The sequence below is a fragment of the Taudactylus pleione genome, unplaced genomic scaffold (assembly GCF_031769625.1).
Source record: "Taudactylus pleione unplaced genomic scaffold, aTauple2 ptg000986l, whole genome shotgun sequence".
Classification (NCBI taxonomy): Eukaryota; Metazoa; Chordata; class Amphibia; order Anura; family Myobatrachidae; genus Taudactylus; species Taudactylus pleione.
Window position 1 is genome coordinate 1,083,958 of NW_028285387.1, and position 22,129 is coordinate 1,106,086.

Genomic DNA, 22,129 nt, shown 5'->3' on the forward strand with positions numbered 1-22,129 from the left:
ACAATTCCCCATCACACACACCTCCACATCACACATACGCACACCTCCCCATCACACACACACACTTCCCCATCACGCACACCTCCCCATCACACACACACACACTTCCCCATCACACAAACACACACACCTCCCCATCACACAAACACACACCACCTCATCACACAAAAATACACACACCTCCCCATCACACAAACACACACACCTCCCCATCACACAAACACACACCACCTCATCACACAAAAATACACACACCTCCCATCACACAAACACACACACACCTCCCCATCTCAAAAACACACACACCTCCCCATCTCAAAAACACACACACACCTAAACACACAAACATACACACACCTCCCCATCACACAAACACACACACGCACACCTCCCCATCACATAAACACACACACCTCCCCATCACACAAACACACACACCTCCCCATCACACAAACACACATCCACATCACACAAACACACACAAACCTCCCCAACACACAAACACACACACTCCTCCCCATCACACAAACACACACACACCTCCCCATCACACAAATACCTCCCCATCACACAAACACACACCTCCCCATCACACAAACACACACATCCACATCACACAAACACACCTCCCCCACACAAATACACACCACCCCATCACACAAACACACACATCCACATCACACAAACACACACATCCACATCACACAAACACACACCACCCCATCACACAAACACACACCACCCCATCACACAAACACACACATCCACATCACACAAACACACACCTCCCCATCACACAAACACCTCCCCATCACACAAACACACACATCCACATCACACAAACACACACCTCCCCATCACACAAACACACACATCCACATCACACAAACACACACCTCCCCATCACACAAACACCTCCCCATCACACAAACACACACATCCACATCACACAAACACACACCTCCCCATCACACAAACACACACATCCACATCACACAAACACACACCTCCCCATCACACAAACACCTCCCCATCACACAAACACACACATCCACATCACACAAACGCACACCTCCCCATCACACAAACACACACACCTCCCCATCACACACATACACACACATCCACATCACACAAACACACACACCTCCCCATCACACACACACACACATCCACATCACACAAACACACACACCTCCCCATCACACACACACACCTCCCCATCACAAACACACACCTCCCCATCACACAAACACACATCCTGCACATGACAATACAGTGAAACCCACGTTATGCCTCCCAACAAAACTCATAAATCTCAGAGCTGAACACTCACATAACCTACTAATGGCAGAAGATTATATAACAGTCCGAAGCCCTCTGGGCAGCGTTCTACAGAACCACCTCAGTATCAGGTGCCAGCTCCACACTAATGTATCCATACAATAGAGGGAAGGGATCATACAACCAGAGAGCCCCTATGTTTCAGCAATCGCTAATAAATATCCTGTATCAGTATAACTGGAAACTACATATACCAGCACAGACACACACAGGTATATATATATATATATACATACACACACACACAGGAGTAACTGTGAAATCCATAAGTACATGTAGACATACAGAATGTTGCATATATGTAGTTATCCACACAGGTAAATTATACTATATCTGTCCCTGAAATTCTATGATCTATCTATATATATATCAGCAGCACCTCTATATCTATATATCTGGATAATATACCACACTGCCCCGGTTTTCCAGTTGTAAACATAATCCTGGTCACACACATACAGCAGCTATAGGTGCACAATACAGCACTGAGATACCAGAGACACTTGGATACAATGTATCACACTTCACATGTAGCCGCCCTGAGTTTAGACACAAAGTAATCACCATCCATCCATCCATCTCTGGCCAGATGATGCCAGCAGCCACACAGCACACGGATCCTGGCATGTACATACGGTGTGTGAAGCTCCATCCGCTGGGTGCAGGATCCAGCTCGTCACATTCTGTCCCCGGTCACAGAGAGCCGCTGATCTGGTCCCTCAGATGCTCTGTCAGCCTCTCTCCACCAGCCTCCCCCCCAGGACTCACATCATTAGCAGCACAGGAACCCAGGAGAAGAGGAGAGATGTACAGCTGTGACAGGGGAGGGAGCAGAGAGAGAGAGAGAGAGAGAGAGAGAGAGCGCGAAAGAGAGAGAGACAGAGAGAGGGAGAGAGAGAGAGAGAGAGAGAGTGAGACAGACAGAACAGAGGAGGAAGGGAGGGATGAGGAGGGAGCAGGGAGAGGAGGAGGCACAAGTAAGAATTAGAATAGAGGATTGAGGCTGAGGAGAGGAGAATATGATACTGAGGTGACAGTAATATGTGACAGGTATATAGGACGGGTGCAGGCAGCAGCTCTCATGTACATTATACATACAGCAGATAATGGCAGCTCAGATGGGAGTTATCACTGTACAGGAAGACAAATAGAGAGGGTTATTATTCATTATTATTATTGTAGCTATTTATATCCAGTAGGGCTGTACAGGGCCTGTGAGCTACATGGCATGAATCAGTTCACCTGCCTGATGTATATGTGACATGTATAATACACAGCAACAGAGGTGGCATCTGCCAATCAGAGAGACAGGGAGGATCCGGGGACCAAATAATGACCCAAAGTCAGGGACAGGGGCTATTGATTACTGACCATTGTGCTTTACTGTAAGCTACAGTGTATAAGGAGCAACTGGCAGGGGTACATGTATGTACATAGGTGATGCATGTATGTACATAGGTCATACATGTATGTACATAGGTGATGCATATGTTATACAAGGTTGATACTAGAGTTCATACAGCTATGGAGCAGCGATAAGGCAGCAATCTTATATATAACATTCATCGGTCTGTTGTCTGTCTGCCTGTGTTATGTATTCGGACACCGATTGGGATGAAACCAATGCGAGGTGGTCCAGTTGGATTCTGGCCAGGTTTTAGGGGGGCTAGGGTCCCGGTCAGAACTTTGACCCGGGGAGCCTGTTCTGGGCCTTTCACTGGATGGATTTGGATGAAAACTGCACAGCGGGGAGGCAATTGGTCTGGGATGCCTAATGGAGTGGTTGGGGTTCCGGTCGACTTCACGACGGAGTGCGCCAGACAGAACTCTGACCTGTTCTGGGACTGTTCTGGGACTTCCACTGGATGGATTTGGACAACATCACATAATAAACTTAATAAGATTTAAACCCGGGCAACGCCAGGTACTTCAGATAGTGTATTATATAAAGGCGCGTTTCCACCTTCGGTTAATTTATACGTTGCCATAAAACTTTTTTTTTTACTTCATGAACTTTTTGGTCATGTGGTTTTTTTTATCATCAGAACGGTTTATTATACAGTATGTTCTGGCATACAACATAGATGCTCTGTTTTCACTACAATTGTACCCAGTGCTGGTATGGTATGTTGCTGGTATGATAATAAATAATAACGACAGGGAGGGAAGCTAGACAGGAGTATTTAGTAATAGTTGCGGGGGAATATGCACAGGCTACAACAATTGCCTGAAGGTGGAAACCCCCCTGTAAGGCCTTTGATGCATCCAATAGCTACAGAGGGCAGGATTCAAAGGTAATGAATTGCAGTGGGGTAATGTTCTTGCTAGTACGCATGCGCCAAAGTCACCCTGTGCACGCGCTGCGATTGGCTAGCTACAGCAGTAGCGAGCGGGGAGGATTTTTTCAAAAAGTGAGTGACAAGTAGTCAGCATTTGGGGGAGGTAACGGGGTGCGGTGGTTAGAAAGACGCAGGTGTTTCGGGACCGTTTTCTAGTGAGCCTCTGCAAATTAGTTTGCTGCTGGAGAGGCCCCGATGAGATAGGTGAGGCTTATTCTGAGACAGCATAGACTTGCTCAGAGGTTCAAAGAGCGACCGATGTTTCCGGCTTTGTACGTAAGCGGCGGATGTCAGACGCTGGCAGTGGGAGTCTCTGTGCACAAGATGGCGACTGAGTCATTCGAATATTTTAACAAGTACACTGCGTACGGGATCGCAGCAGTGACGGGCGCTGCGTGCATCTGTGGATCGGGCCCCGAGATACAGAAATGTGCACAGACAAAGGCTTACGTCCAGGTTTTATCATAAATCCAATGCATCAGAAAATATGAAGCCTCCCTGTTGTTGTTTATCCGTAACTATATAAAATACCTCTTTCAGACAGAACTTTAGCAAAACCCCGGCTTTTACCCGGCATCTGACTGCTGGGTTGTTTTGCCGGTTCTATCCTGAACCCCCTTTCACACAGAAAGGCAAATTACCGGGTAAAGTACGTAATTTGCTGATCAAGACGGGTATTTGTTCTGTTTGAAGGGGTCAACCCGGGTCGAAATTGCCGGGTCTCCAACCCTGGTAAAAACCAGGGACAAAGTCCCGGGAATTGCATCCCGGGTTGCCCCTCTCACACAGAACAAAAACCCGGTTTGATCAGCAAATTACTGGGTAATACCTCTTTCCACCAAAAACTCGGGTCCGACCTGGGTTTTCAGACAAAATAACGCTCGCTAAAGGGGTTATACCATCTTCCTGTATTTAGTAAACAGCGGTAATCTTAGATTACCGCTGTTTGTACAGCATCGCTCTCGACCATCTAAAAGATGGCGAGAGCGATGCGGGCCCCATTGCCGGCAATGGAGACCCGGCGGAGCCTTTCCGGCTTCAACGAAGCCTTCCAAGCACTGCCGGGTCTCCCTGTCATGCAAATGCGCAGACGGACCGTCGCGCATGTGCATGACACTGGAGCCCGTTGCTGGCAGCGTTAGGCTGCCAGCAACCCAGTGGAGGACCTCGCTGAGGACTTCGACTTCGCGGGACCTCGCCGGAGGAGTAAGCATTACTAAATACCAGTGGAATTTTCGTTTGTATCACAGTGATACTAAATGAAAACTGGCACTGGTATTTCCCTTTGTTTGTAAATGGGGCCCATGGTTCCAACCCAGGTCAGACACCGTTTACACAGCACCATCGATCTGGGTTATTCTCAGGTCAGCCCCGTTTACACTAAACTCGGGTCTGCCCTGCTAAACTTGTGAGGTCATAAAAAGTGGGAGGTGACTGCTCCACAACCACCAATCAGCTCATTTTAAGCATGACCCAGGCCAGATAACCCAGGTTGCGTGGTTTACACTGCATCATTACCCAGGTTCATCCTGGGTTCAACCCTGGTAGCTATCTGGGTGGATTGCTGGGTCACTTGACCCGGGTTATTTTTCAGGGAGCCTTTTACACTGAGCTGCGGCCCGGGTAGATCCAGCAATAACCCAGGTTTTAGCTCTGGTGTAAAAGTGGTATAAAAGTGCTTTGCCCGGTAATTTGCCTTAGGGGCAATAGTGACCGATTTTAATCAGTTGTTGATCAATTCACCTGGATAGGTCCAAGGAGAGAGATCTAAGGGGTATATGAGAACCGATCAGGCTATAGGTTATAAAGCTGCAGATGTGTATTGCAGTAAGTCAGAACGGCAGAGGGATGCAATTAGCACAAATACATTGCCATAAAGACAAGAAAGATATAATCACAGGTCACTAGACAGATGTGATTCCTCTCATTGCTATACCAGTCACTGCCGCCCCACGTGTTGTATGGAGAGGATCTATCGGGTATATATAGAGGCGAAGGGAGATCAGCAAATACGGTTTATGGGAGAAGGAGGAATTGTGTCACAAAAGCTGCATTTTACCAATTTCAGCTGGTGATACAGAAAGCTAAAAGCAAAATAACAGCTTCTGCCACGACAATCGGGAAGTATAGGCAGCTAAACCAGCGAGGAAGGGCCGGGGTACTGTACATAGAATAAGGCAATGTACATCACGTAGGGGCAACGAGTCTGCAATTTACAAAGGCCCATGTGTTATACTTTATAATATAATGTGTCTGCCTTCTGTGCCCATCAGCTAGGTGCAGCCAGCGCTGACTGTGTGGCTATGTGGTCTGTGGGCCTGATTCAACACCGTTCGCCACCGCGATTACGCACGCAATCGGTCGATTGTTGCGCTCTGCACATGTGTATGCATTGCAGTGCGCAAACCGGCCACTGCACCCATTGAGTGATTGACAGGAAGTGCAGTTTGCGGGTGGTGACGGGGGGGGGGGGTAGTCGTTGAAACGTAGGCGTGCCAGTGTGTTTGAACGCCGTTGCAGGGGCGTGCATAAATTATCCACTGCGATGGCCGTACACAGCCTGAGAGCTCATATCGTGCGATGAAGTTAGCAATTCCTGAGTAAGGTCAGAGCTTGTGCAACTGGGCGTGAGGCTGCGATGTTACCGATGTTACCGATGGATTTGCAGTCTTGCTAAACATTACCGATGTTACCGATGGATTTGCAGTCTTGCTAAACATTACCGATGTGTGTAAAGTAAGGTGGGAGCCCATATGTTGTGCTGCAACAGCATCGCGATAGCAATGGATTAGCATACTATGGCAGTTGAAATGCGTGTAATCGCTATTGCATTCGCAGTTGCGAACGGTAGCGAATCAGGCCTTGTGTTACACGCATCAATGTGTAGTTATTGACTGCCATGTATATACTGTTTTGATTTGTATCCTGCTATAAAGCACAACTTACTATACACAGCTACAATCAGCAGGAACATTATAATGCACAGAACATTTCACAATATAGGGCATGTTCCTCACTTGTTTTATGACACGTACCCTCATAGGATGGCAACCAGTGTTGAATAAAAACTATGGGCCTGATTCAGAGCCGGACGCAATTAGCGCTCGCTCGTCCAGAAAATAGGGGTGGCTATTCAAATGAACCGTTCGCTCTTTGCGGTCTGTTCACGCCTCTAGGTCTGAGCGAGCGAACAAAACTTGCGGTCGTTTTTTGGAAAAATACGCCCCCTGGCCGCTCGCATCCGACGTCATGTCCGCTATTTATTAGATTAATCGAGTACATCGAACAGGGTATGAGCTGCTCGCTATTCTTGTGGTTGGTTTTTGCTACCACAATTTTGCGAGCAGTTCTGGCTATAAAATAACCCAGTGACCTGGTCCGTGACGCTGCTGTTTTAATTAAGCACACCCATAAAACGCCCGTTTTGACCTTTAAGCACGCCTGCGATCGTATCTCCACTCCCCGTTTTCAAGCACCTTCCCCTGTTACCACCCACATACGCCTCATCCTGTCACTCAAATTAGCAGGCATTCGCTATTTTGCGAGCACATGAATTTCGGCCGCACTGACTGGTTCGCGCATGCGTATAACGATCCGTACGCATGCGCAGTTTGGCAAACATCGCTCGGAGCGAACGAGCTGCCGCTTACGAGTGGCTCTGAATCAGGCCCTATATATGTTCCTTCCAATGTGTCTAAATTTAATGGCAGCATTCGGGGGAGGGTGTATGGACTGAAAGATAAACAGTAAAAAGGTCGACAATGTCTAGATAGACACCAGATGTTAAGACAGTCAATAGATCAACAGGGACATTAGATCGACAGAGTCAAAAGGTCGACACAAAAACGGTTGACGCGTTGTTGTTTTTTTAACCCTAATCTTCACCCTAACCCTCCCTTCTCGTGCCTAACCCTAACCGTCGGAGTAGGTGCCTGACCCTAAACGTCCCTTTTACTGCCTAACTCTCCCTCCTGGTGCCTAACCCTAGCCGTTGGGGGAAGTTCCTAACCACAACCCTCCGGTAAGTGCCTAACCCTAAAAAAAAAAATTTTGATCTTTTGACCCAGTCTACCATGTGTACATGTCGACCTTCTTATATGTCGACATTTAGTGTGTCGATCTTTTGTCCCTGTCGACCTATTGACTGTCTAATATCTGGTGGCTATCTAGACATTGTTGACCTTTTTACTGTCAATCTATAGACGGCGAGGGGCGTCAAATGCACAGACACAACCGTTTTCTGGGCATGTCGCCGCCTGCGTCGCGATCCTGTATGCAGGAAACATGGTTCCGGCGTTTCACTCTTAGACCTAAATTAGATGAACCAAGCAACGAATTAGAAGAAAAATGAGAAGAGTTACAATTGATGGAGGAGTTGGCCCTGAGGTGGAAACAGCAGGACTTCAAGTGGAGTTTAAACTCTTGAACATTCCTAGTTGCACCCACAATCCTTCAGAGGTAGGTACACATTTATTTCCAGGCCAGTTCGCAGTGCTGGGCTGTGGGGGCACATCTATACCGATGCTGTGTGGTCTATAAGGTACGTTTGCACTATAGAATTATCAGAAATTACCTTTTCTGTGTATGTACAGCAAATGTCCCCCATAGACGGCATTCTGCAGTCTAATTGTCTCTCTGGGGGAGATGTATCAAACTTTATACATATGACAAATCGAAAAGTTATCCATAGCAACCAATCAGATTCTACCATTTTATAGAGTGTACTACCACAAATGATAGCTGGTAGCTGATTGGTCGCTGTAGGGCAACATCTCTACTTGTCCTCTTTAGAAAGTTTGGTACACCTCCCCCTATGAAAGCTGTAGTATTGCCTCTGAATTCAGGCAGAGTACATAGCCAGTGGGCTGATTACATCCAGAGCAGGGGGTGCAGTGACTAAGGGGCCCCAAGATGAGGGGGGTCACTGCCCCTGTACATATCCATCAGGGCTCATTATAGATCATACAGGGACATGACGGATTACTGAGCAGGGAGATGAGATGGACAATGGCAGATGTACGTAAAGTGCCGCTCACAGGACAGCCGGCGTTAGAGTTACGTTACCTTGGAACCAGGGATTACATTTTAGTCTGTATGAGAAATAAACAAATTGTAACAGGAAAATCATCTATTAGTGCTACAGTATAAGGAGATGCAGCAGCCATTGTATTGACCAGTAGGAGTAAGACATGAGGTTTAAATGACATTAGACCTATTAATACGTGATAGTCATAGGAAACCAGAGAGCACTACAAGTCCCAGTATGACCTGTTCCACAACAACTGGGCAGTGACAGGCTACCTGTCTCTACTCTGTGGCTTTATTGGGAACACACTACAGCAAGTGCATTTCCTTATGTATTATATATACATAGGGAATAAACTAAACATTTTACAGCAGAACGTAACTTTTCTGGGGCTTATATAAGGTTGCCCGAGTTTATCTCCTTGGTATAGAGTCCTTTTATCCTTCTCATTACTGCAATCCTGTAACTGTAGGAATACATTGATTTTTGTAGACATAACAGAGTTCATGGAATAATACAGGAGATTTTCCTAAGATAAGATCATAGCATTTTGATAACTCACGAGACGCAGACACGCAGGTTGTTACACAGAGATCCGCAGATGTGACACTGCTTGTAATTGAGGAGTCACTGACTCCCACTTTCCTGCCTTTAATAAGAGCGGCTCCAGCCAATCGGCTCCCACGGAACGGCAAGCTGATTAATTGTGCGCTGAATATCTCCTCTATTTATATCCAGTGCGCTGAGACATCTCAACAGGTCCTGTACAACGCCGCACACAATCAGACAGAAATAGGTTAATTAAACACGATTCGGAGGCAGGTAGGAGACTGCGCCAGGGAAAGCAGGGAGAGGGACAGCGCTAACACTGACAGAGATGAATCAGCGCACACATTCAGGGCACAATTCATACACTAAACAAGATACACACAGATTTACACTGCAACCGAGAGCAAGTATTAACACACATCAGCCGCACAACGACACACGCAGACACACACACATACACACACACACACACAAATCCCGCCAGGCTAAATACAGGCACTTAGGGCCTGATTCAGACCCGGACGCTACTTGCAGCCGCTCCCTGGCTAAAAGGGGCCGGCTATTTAAATCATGCGCTCGCACTGCGTCACGTAAAGCCGCCCACTAATAGCGAGCGGCCGCACTATGCGCTCGCACCTGTATAAAGACGCCCCTTTGCCACTCGCAACACACGTCATCTCCGGCAGTTGTAGGATTAATCGGGAACATGGAGAGCCATCGGAGCTGCTCGCAGCGCTTGTGGCAGCCTTTTCCCACCACAACATTGTGAGCAGTTCAGGCTAAAATACAACCCAGTCACGTGTGTAATGACGCTACTTTGCTAATTCTGCACACCCATTAAACGCCGTTCTGACGGTCGGGCACGCCTGCATTTGCACATCCACACCCCCGTTTACAAGCACCTTCCCCTGTTACCACCCACAAGCAGCACTATCTGTCACACAAATAGCGGGCCGACTGCGGGCTACGGGCGAACACTTTCCCATCGCAATGACAGGTTCGCGCACGTGCATTGCGAATCATACTCATGCGCAGATTGCGAATAATCGCTCAATACAAGCGAGCGCAGCATAGCGTCCGGGTCTGAATCAGGCCATTAATACGGGATAAGTGCAGATGTACACAGACAGAGGTACAAATATCGCACAGTCACAACTAAAAAATATCTCATACAAAAGTCATTATTTATAAACACTTACCGGCTGGTGCAAATTGGGCACAAAATGGGTGTGAATAAATCTTAGAAAGAGCGCACACAAAATTAGCGTATGCAGAGGTCGATGTACGCTACAGTCGGCAACAGCAGCATATGTGTCCAGTGTACGCCACGGACACGCACGTCCCACGTGTGCCCATGTTGTAAATCATTCCCTTTTATGTGCAACAAAAGCATCAATAAATCTGCTAACACCTCCATAATACGGCAGAAACAACTCCCCGTCTTCAGATAAAAGATATCGCTAAAACACGCTCCAAATGCATAACCCGCGCCTGGGATGGAGAGAGCACCTGCGTCAGCAGAGCCGTCACAAATAGCCAACTGCAACTTGCTTGCTAGTAATGAAGTCCGTCTTCATCATCATCTTCACTAATCGCTACTTGTACCTGGCACTTACTACCCGCACATACTGTAGGGGTCTAGTTACTAAGCAGTGTTAGGAGACAGAGTGAAAAGTGATAAGAAAGTGATATGGTGTCAGCCAATCAGCTCCCAACTGTCATTTTTCAAACACAGCCTGTGAGATGACAGTTGGGAGCTGATTGGCTGGCACCATATCACTTTCTTATCACTTTTCACTCTGTCTCCTTCACTCTGTCACTCTGTCTCCTGTCACACTGCTTAGTACATAGATCCCATAATCCAGGTTTCCCAGGCAGGGTCACACTAATCTATCTGTGCGCACACAGGGCCTGATACAGCCGCGGGGACTATTCCAATGTTCCCACAGTTCAGCGATTACCGTTGGTCTGCTCATGTATCGTTGTCACACTGCGCATGTGCCGCGATGGTTGATTCGCAAAGTGAGTGACAGGCATGGACTGTTTTGGAGCAGGTAAAGGGGGAGTGGTGGTTCAAAGGCAGACATTTTGCATCCATTTTAGGGGTAACATAGCCTTCGTCTGTGGTCCCGTATGCAGTAAAAATAGCTCCGGCGTCATATTATGCACGACCATAGGTTTATTCAGAGGGACGATTATCGAATAGTCGGTCTTTGTACGCAGTCGCTTGGATTTGCAAATCCCGGACGCTGCGACATTTGCATATTTTCGCACAGCCGCTATATACAAATTGGCAACAGCGGAGGGATTAGCGTCCATTGTTGTATCAGGTCCACTGTTCTGGACATGCGCTGTGCTGCGAATCCACACAAGTTACTCTGTATATAAACCATTTACTTACATTTACAGGGGCCGAGTGTCAGGCTGGAGACTCCCTCAGAGACAGATATGTACAACCCTGTGAGTTTGCTTTATGGGGTGCTCTTATCAGCCCTTCCTCTGGTGTACATGCGTCTGAATGTGCAATGACTGAGATGCCCACTTTGAGTCTCTTTAGCCGCTGTAATACCGCTGGTACGTCTTTAGACGGCAACATCATTCGCAATATCAGAACTTGCGCCAGCTCCATACTAGGTGCAGAATCTGCTTCACAGTATGACCTCCAATGTGCGCGATTATGCAATCAGTTCTGCGACATGCCCGTGACAAAAATGGTATAATTCCATGCTTCCTAATGAGCTGGGTATGAAATACAGACGGCTTAAGGCCCGACATCCCGATGCCGGCTGGTAAGTATATGTAACCCTCCCCTCTCCCCCCTCTATCCCTAAATCACCATTGGGGGTGCCTAACCCTAAGACTTGGGTGGTGGTGCCTAACCCTAACTCCCCCTCGTGGTGCCCAACCCTAACCCCCCCTTCCCCTAGCCTAAACTTACTCTCCCAGGGGGGTGCCTAATCCTAAATCCCCCCAGGGGTGCCTAAACCTAACCGTACCCCCCGCCCCATGGCTAACAGGTTGTGACGCCCAGCTAACCTACGTTCGGCATGCCGGGCGTTGGGATTTCGGCATGGCGCTAATGATAGGCGTCGGTAATCAGACGCCTATCTTTGGTCCCATGCCGGGCTTTCAGTGTCTGGATTCTGGCGGTCGATGTTTCGACCACCGACAAGCTCACTACATCCCGTCCTAAAAGCCACCTCCGAGTCAGAGGCTCAGGAACTCCCAATCCATTTCACAACTGAGCCTCTGTGCGCACACACTGCGGGACGCAAGGCACTGAGCAACTTTTTAGTGACTTGTTTGTGCAAATATCAACATTGTGTGCGACTCAGGCCCTCTGACACCTGTTTTGTGGTTCAGAACAATTACCCACTAACACTGTTTTAGGGTCCAGGTCCCCGGTCACCAGCCCAGGCTTTCCACCACCCACAACTGAGCTTGGGTGTGGCAGCTGATGAGTTTAATAGGCTGAAATAATGGGATTTTCTATGTACCGGACTATTGCCCCTCTACCCCCATTATAGTCCACTACCACCATACCCCAAGGGAGACCCATGGACTTTGTACCCACCCCCTCCTCTCAGCATCCCTGTATTTATAAACGCCACCATTCTTGATTAAAAATCGTGGGCAAAATTGTCCATGTTCGATCTACCCAAGTCACCCCCAGTCTACTGCCAACAACAAACTAATACAACATTGGCATAAAAGAAAAAAAAATCACTAATAATATACCTGTCATATAAATAAAAGTTTTTATAAACCAATATACCAACACATCATATACATCCATTTACAAACACATCTATGGAACATCAGCTACATCTATGAAGATAGAGGAGCCAATACCGCAGACCTCCCAGGGGGAGATGGTATCTATGGCACCAGGTCTCCATATACAGTAGAACAGGGCACCTGGCACCTGAAGCCGAGATGCTGAGGATGTTACATAGAAGGATATAACTTTGGTTGCTGTATCTGAATAATAAGATGCAAAGATCTGTGCCAGTGAGGAAGCGACACCTCATTGGACACCTGTCATTTTTGCTGACACGTTCCTGAGAAAATTCTCCAGGCATCTTAAGGTGAATAAAACTGGGAGGGCGAGTGCAAGGAAGGACCCTAAAGGTAGTGTCAGTGAGGATGACGGTAGGGTTGTGTTTATTTGTGTCACAAGCGGTTACGCACTACATCTGTGCTTGTCACGGTTTGTGAGTGTACGTATACACTCGGCGCTCCTGCAGGATTCTCTCTCTCTCAGCAGATTTCAGGCTGTATAACAGCGTATCCTATTGTACTGCACGACAATCCCATATCAGACAGCAATCCGCAGCAGCGCCAGTCTTAAAGTGCAGCAATTCGCCGGCAATTAATTAGAAGACGGCAAGATATTAAAAGCTGCATGTATCTCTGGCGCATAGGAATTAACGTATAGATATCGAAGACAATCAAGGAATGCTGGATTCAAGGCCCGAGGGTAATCAATTTTTTATGTTCACACAATTAAAATTTTTAAAGTGACAAAGTTATTTTCCACTCTGCTGTTTTCCTGTAATTTGTTTGTGGTTAATGATCCCCCCTCGCAGAGATACCGGCTGAGTGTCGCCCTCCTCCCTCGCCAGTGACATCGACAGAGAGCAGCAATCCTGCTGATAACAGAGGTAATAAGATTGTCCTCTTTTACCGGCCCTATCAGTACCTGCACCCCCATCGGGATCCTGGTGCCATCAAAAAGTATTCTTCCCTGAAATAAGCACTGCTGAACCCCCACCACTTACCCCTGCTTCATACAACTTTTACTGCAACTATTCACAGACAAGTGTCTTCTTCTCCACTTAAGTACGTGAGAAGAGGAGAATCGTCTTCACTAACTGCAGTGACCATGGCAAGCAAGCACAATATGACCATCCCTGGTTTTATGTCACTCTAACACCTACAGGTGCTGCATACTGTTCTATTACTGAGGCTAAAGGTGTCAGGGATACTATCAGGAGATGATACAGTACTGTATGTGTCAGGGATACTATCAGGAGATGATACAGTACTGTATGTGTCAGGGATACTATCAGGAGATGATACAGTACTGTAGGTGTCAGGGATACTATCAGGAGATGATACAGTACTGTAGGTGTCAGGGATACTATCAGGAGATGATACAGTATTGTAGGTGTCAGGGGTTACTACCGGGAAATGATACAGTATTGTAGGTGTCAGGAATACTATCAGGAGATGATACAGTATTGTAGGTGTCAGGGGTTACTACCGGGAATGATACAGTATTGTAGGTGTCAGGAATACTATCAGGAGATGATACAGTATTGTAGGTGTCAGGGATTACTACCGGGAGATGATACAGTACTATAGGTGTCAGGGGTTACTACCGGGAGATGATACAGTATTGTAGGTGTCCGGGGTTACAACCGGGAGATGATACAGTACTGTAGGTGTCAGGGGTTACTACTGGGTGATGATACAGTATTGTAGGTGTCAGGGATACTACCGGGAGATGATACAGTATTGTAGGTGTCAGGGGTTACTACCGGGAGATGATACAGTACTGTAGGTGTCAGTGGTTACTACCGGGAGATGATACAGTATTGTAGGTGTCAGGTGTACTACCGGGAGATGATACAGTATTGTAGGTGTCAGGGGTTACTACCGGGAGATGATACAGTATTGTAGGTGTCAGGGGTTACTACCGGGAGATGATACAGTACTGTAGGTGTCAGGGGTTACTACCGGGAGATGATACAGTACTGTAGGTGTCACTACCGGGAGATGATACAGTATTGTAGGTGTCAGGGATACTACTGGGAGATGATACAGTACTGTAGGAATCAGGGGTTACTACAGGGAGATGATACAGTACTGTAGGTGTCAGGGGTTACTACCGGGAGATGATACAGTACTGTAGGTGTCAGGGAGACTACCGTGAGATGATACAGTGCTGTAGGTGTCAGGGATACTACCAGGAGATGATACAGTATTGTAGGTGTCAGGGATACTACCGGGAGATGATACAGTATTGTAGGTATCAAGGATACTACCAGGAGATGATACAGTACTTTAGGTGTCAGGGAGAATACCGGGAGATGATACAGTACTGTAGGTGTCAGGAGTTACTACCGGGAGATGATACAGTACTGTAGGTGTCAGGGTTACTACCGGGAGATGATACAGTACTGTAGGTGTAAGAGAGACTACCGGGAGATGATACAGTACTGTAGGTGTCAGGGATACTACCGGGAGATGATACAGTATTGTAGGTGTCAGGGATACTACCGGGAGATGATACAGTTATGTAGGTATCAAAGATACTACCAGGAGATGATACAGTACAGTAGGTGTCAGGGATACTATCGGGAGATGATACAGTATTGTAGGTGTCAAGGATACTACCAGGAGATGATAGAGTACTGTAGGGGTCAGGGATACTATCGGGAGATGATACAGTATTGTAGGTGTCAGGGATACTACCGGGAGATGATACAGTATTGTAGGTGTCAAGGATACTACCAGGAGATGATACAGTGCTGTAGGTGTCAGGGATACTACCGGGAGATGATAAAGTACTGTAGGTGACAGAGAGACTACCGGGAGATGATGCAGTATTGTAGGTGTAAGGGGTACTACCGGGAGCTGATACAGTACTGTAGGTGTCAGGGATACTACCAGGAGAATAAACAGTATTGTAGGTGTCACGGATACTACTGGTAGATGATACAGTATTGTAGGTATCAGGGATACTACCAGGAGATGATACAGTACTGTAGGTGTCAGGGATACTATCGGGAGATTATACAGTATTGTAGGTGTCAGGGATACTACCGGGAGATGATACAGTATTGTAGGTGTCAAGGATACTACCAGGAGATGATACAGTACTGTAGGTGTCAGGGATTCTATCGGGAGATGATACAGTACTGTAGGTGTCAGGGATACTATCGGGAGATGATACAGTATTGTAGGTGTCAGGGATACTATCGGGAGATTATACAGTATTGTAGGCTTCAGGTATACTACCGGGAGATGATACAGTACTGTAGGTGTCAGGGATACTACCGGGAGATTATACAGTACTGTAGGAGTAAGGGGTACTACCGGGAGATGATACAGTACTGTAGATGTCAAGGATACTACCAGGAGAGGATACAGTACTGTAGGTGTCAGGGATACTACCGGGAGATGATACACTATTGTAGGTGTCAGGGATACTATCAGAAGTTGATACAGTACTGTAGGTGTCACGGATACTATCAGGAGATGATACAATATTGCAGGTGTCAGGGATACTACCGGGAGATGATACAGTACAGTAGGTGTCAGGGATACTACCGGGATATGATACAGTACTGTAGGTGTCAGGGATACTACAGGAGATGATACAGTACTGTAGGTGTCAGGGATACTACCGGGAGATGATACAGTATTGTAGGTGTCAGAGATACTATCGGGAGGTAATACAGTATTATCGGTGTCAGGGATACTACCAGGAGATGATACAGTACTGTAGGTGTCAGGGATACTACCGGGATATGATACAGTACTGTAGGTGTCAGGGATACTATCAGAAAATGATACAGTACTGTAGGTTTCAGGGATACTAACGGGAGATGATACAGTATTGTAGGTGTCAGAGATACTATCGGGAGGTAATACAGTTTTATCGGTGTCAGGGATACTATCGGGAGATGATACAAAATTATAGTTGTCAGGAATATTGACAGGTAGAACCTAAAGGAGCGTTATCCTTTCCTACAGTACATCACTCATACCATCCTTTATCTATAACCATGAAACCTACTCTATCTGTATCCACTTTTCAGCATGACTTTCAGGTCTAATGCCTGACACCCTGGTACCTACAGTCCCTGTATCCTGTACTGCCTGTCACCCTGATACCAACAGGCCCTGTATCCTGTACTGCCTGACACCCTGATACCTACAGGCCCTGTATCCTGTACTGCCTGTCACCCTGATACCTATAGCCCCTGTATCCTGTGCTGCCTGTCACCCTGATACCTACAGGTCCAGTATCCTGTACTGCCTGTCACCCTGATACCTACAGGCCCTGTATTCTGTACTGCCTGTCACCCTGATACCTACATCCCCTGTATCCTGTGCTGCCTGTCACCCTGATACCTACAGGCCCAGTGTCCTGTACTGCCTGTCACCCTGATACCTACAGGCCCTGTATCCTGTACTTCCTGTCACCCTGATACCTACAGCCCCTGTATCCTGTGCTGCCTGTCATCCTGATACCTACAGGCCCTGTATCCTGTACTGCCTGTGACCCTGTTACCTACAGCCCCTGTATCCTGTGCTGCCTGTCACCCTGATACCTACAGCCCCTGTATCCTGTGCTGCCTGTCACCCTGATACCTACAGGCACAGTATCCTGTGCTGCCTGTCACCCTGATACCTACAGGCCCTGTATCCTGTACTGCCTGTGACCCTGATACCTACAGGCCCTGTATCCTGTACTGCCTGTGACCCTGATACCTACAGGCCCTGTATCCTGTACTGCCTGTCACCCTGATACCTACAGCCCCTGTATCCTGTGCTGCCTGTCACCCTGATATCTACAGGCCCTGTATCCTGTACTGACTGTCACCCTGATACCTACAGGTCCTGTATCCTGTGCTGCCTGTGACCCTGATACCTACAGGTCCTGTATCCTGTACTGCCTGTGACCCTGATACATACAGGCCCTGTATCCTGTACTGCCTGTGACCCTGATACCTACAGGCCCTGTATCCTGTACTGCCTGTGACCCTGATACATACAGGCCCTGTATCCTGTACTGCCTGTGACCCTGATACCTACAGGTCCTGTATCCTGTACTGCCTGTGACCCTGATACCTACAGGCCCTGTATCCTGTACTGCCTGTGACCCTGATACATACAGGCCCTGTATCCTGTACTGCCTGACACCCTGATACCTACAGGCCCTGTATCCTGTACTGCCTGTCACCCTGATACCCACAGTACCTGTATCCTCTGCTGCCTGTCACCCTGATACCTACAGGCCGTGTATCCTCTGCTACCTGTGACCCTGATACCTACAAGCCCTGTATCATGTACTGCCTGACACCCTCATACCTACAGGCCCAGTATCCTGTGCTGCCTGTCACCCTGATACCCACAGTTCCTGTATCCTCTGCTGCCTGTCACCCTGACACCTACAGGCCCTGTATCATGTACTGCCTGACACCCTCATACCTACAGGCCCAGTATCCTGTACTGCCTGAAACCCTGATACCTACAGGCCCTGTATCCTCTGCTGCCTGTCACTATGATACCTACAGGCCCTGAATCCTGTACTGACTGTCACCCTGATACCTACAGGCCCTGTATCCTGTGCTGCCTGTCACCCTGATACATACAGGCCCTGTATCATCTGCTGCCTGTCACCATGATACCTACAGGCCCTGAATCCTGTCCTGCCTGACACCCTGATACCTACAGGCCCTGTATCCTGTGCTGCCTGTCACCCTGATACCTACAGTCCCTGTATCCTGTGCTGCCTGTCACCCTGATACCTACAGGCCCTGTATCATCTGCTGCCTGTGACCCTAATACCTACAGGCCCTGTATCCTGTGCTGCCTGTCACCCTGATACCTACAGGCCCTGTATCCTGTACTGCCTGTCACCCTGATACCTACAGGCCCTTTATTCTCTGCTGCCTGTCACCCTGATACCTACAGGCCCTGTATCCTCTGCTGCCTGTGACCCTGATACCTACAGGCCCTGTATCCTGTACTGCCTGTGACCCTGATACCTACAGGCCCTGTATCCTGTTCTGCCTGTCACCCTGATACCTACAGGCCCTGTATCCTGTACTGCCTGTCACCCTGATACCTACAGGCCCTGTATCCTGTACTGCCTGTCACCCTGATACCCACAGGCCCTTTATCCTGTGCTGCCTGTCACCCTGATACCTACAGGCCCTGTATCCTCTGCTGCCTGTGACCCTGATACCTACAGGCCCTGTATCCTGTGCTGCCTGTCACCCTGATACCTACAGGCCCTGTATCCTCTGCTGCCTGTGACCCTGATACCTACAGGCCCTTTATCCTGTGCTGCCTGTCACCCTGATACCTACAGGCCCTGTATCCTCTGCTGCCTGTGACCCTGATACCTACAGGCCCCGTATCCCTGTACTGCCTGTCACCCTGATACCTACAGGCCCTGTATCCTGTACTGCCTGTGACCCTGATACCTACAGGCCCTGTATCCTGTACTGCCTGTCACCCTGATACCTACAGCCCCTGTATCCTGTACTGCCTGTCACCCTGATACCTACAGCCCCTGTATCCTGTACTGCCTGTCACCCTGATACCTACAGCCCTGTATCCTGTACTGCCTGTCACCCTGATACCTACAGGCCCTGTATCCTCTGCCTGACACACTGATACGTACAGCCCTGTATCCTGTACTGCCTGTCACCCTGATACCTACAGGCCCTGTATCCTGTACTGCCTGACACCCTAATACCTACAGGCCCTGTATCCTGTACTGCCTGACACCCTGATACCTACAGGCCCTGTATCCTGTACTGCCTGACACCCTGATACCTACAGCCCCTGTATCCTGTGCTGCCTGTCACCCTGATACCTACAGGCCCAGTATCCTGTACTGCCTGACACCCTGATACCTACAGGCCCTGTATCCTGTGCTGCCTGTCACCCTGATACCTACAGGCCCTGTATCCTGTGCTGCCTGTCACCCTGATACCTACAGGCGCTTTATCCTGTGCTGCCTGTCACCCTGATACCTACAGGCCCTGTATCCTGTACTGCCTGTCACCCTGATATCTACAGGCCAAGTATCATGTACTGCCTGACACCCTCATACCTACAGGCCCAGTGCTGCCTGTCACCCTGATACCTACAGGCCCTGTATCCTGTGCTGCCTGTCACCCTGATACCTACAGGCCCTGTATCCTGTACTGCCTGTCACCCTGATACCTACAGGCCCTGTATCCTGTACTGCCTGTCACCCTGATACCTACAGGCCCTTTATCCTGTACTGCCTGTCACCTTGATACCTACAGGCCCTGTATCATCTGCTGCCTGTGACCCTAATACCTACAGGCCCTGTATCCTGTACTGCCTGTCACCCTGATACCTACAGGCCCTGTATCCTCTGCTGCCTGTCACCCTGATACCTACAGGCCCTATATCATCTGCTGCCTGTGACCCTAATACCTACAGGCCCTGTATCCTGTACTGCCTGTCACCCTGATACCTACAGGCCCTGTATCCTGTACTGCCTGTCACCCTGATACCTACAGGCCCTGTATCCTCTGCTGCCTGTCACCCTGATACCTACAGGCCCTGTATCCTCTGCTGCCTGTCACCCTGATACCTACAGGCCCTGTATCCTGTGCTGCCTGTCACCCTGATACCTACAGCCCCTGTATCCTGTACTGCCTGACACCCTGATACCTACAGGCCCTGTATCTTCTTGTATACTCTGACTCCAGCACAGACCATAATCTGCTCCTCTTAGTGAAGCCAATAGCTAAGTGAGTATCACCAGCAGTGAGACGTGACCCTTCAAATTCATAGTTGGATCCTCCACTAACATTGCAACATCCACAATGAGAACTTAATGACACTACTTTAATAACACCAGCAGCCGAGACTCGCCCCCTATAGAGAATTGTATTCTAATTATGGTTTTACTCAGATGTAAATGTAATAGACAGTGTACAGTCATTCACATACAGTCACACTACTTATCTATAAACACATTACCAAAATCTACTGAAACCTCTCAAACCAAGATTCCAGCTTAGGAATCTCCGTAATAAGGTGCAGCGATTTGCTTTGCATGAATAAGGAAGAATATTCACTGATGATTCCATTGTCTGTAATTTCCTATATTAAACTGCAATCACTGTGTTTCATTACTGGTGATAGAACCTATGTGATGTATTACAGGAATTTATTAAACTGTGTCCTTCTTCCACAATTTTAAAGACGTTTTATCCCAGCTCTGACAAATATGGCTATAATTCACATCCAGCTACAAAATACTGTACATATAAAAATAGTTATAATAAAACAATTCTAGTACACACTATACAGACATAGGACACTACACCCCCAACATGACCTGACCACTGTACATGATCATAATACACATCTATTACACTGTATACAGACATCGGACACTACACCCCCAACATGACCTGACCACTGTACATGACCATAATACACATCTATTACACCGTATACAGACATAGGACACTACATCCCCAACATGACCTGACCGCTGTACATGATCATAATACACATCTATTACACTGTATACAGACATAGGACACTACATCCCCAACATGTCCTCACCACTGTACATGATCATAATACACATCTATTACACTGTATACAGACATAGGACACTACACCCCCAACATGTCCTGACCACTGTACATGATCATAATACACATCTATAACACTGTATACAGACATAGGACACTACACCCCCAACATGTCCTGACCGCTGTACATGATCATAATACACATCTATTACACTGTATACAGACATAGGACACTACACCTCCAACATGTCCTGACCACTGTACATGACCATAATACACATCTATTACACTGTATACAGACATAGGACACTACACCCCCAACATGACCTGACCACTGTACATGACCATAATACACATCTATTACACTGTATACAGACATAGGACACTACACCCCCAACATGACCTGACCACTGTACATGATCATAATACACATCTATTACACTGTATACAGACATAGGACACTACATCCCCAACATGTCCTGACCACTCTACATCACCATAATACACATCTATTACACTGTATACAGACATAGGGCACT

The 22,129-nt window shown here is 47.7% G+C and overlaps 1 protein-coding gene across 3 annotated transcripts in view; it reads right to left on the reverse strand.

Annotated features, from left to right (window-relative positions):
* LOC148454536 (contactin-4-like) overlaps positions 1–22,129 on the reverse strand; it is a 370,760-nt gene that overhangs the window by 249,273 nt on the left and 99,358 nt on the right. The window contains exon 1 of one of the 3 annotated variants that reach the window (XM_088460823.1): positions 1,980–2,226. The exons of 1 other annotated variant lie outside the window; for it this stretch is intronic. The gene's annotated coding sequence lies outside the window, so the exon portion shown is untranslated. Of the gene's footprint in view, positions 1–1,979; positions 2,227–22,129 lie in introns of those variants that run through there. One more of the 3 variants, XM_088460821.1, reaches the window with a different exon arrangement.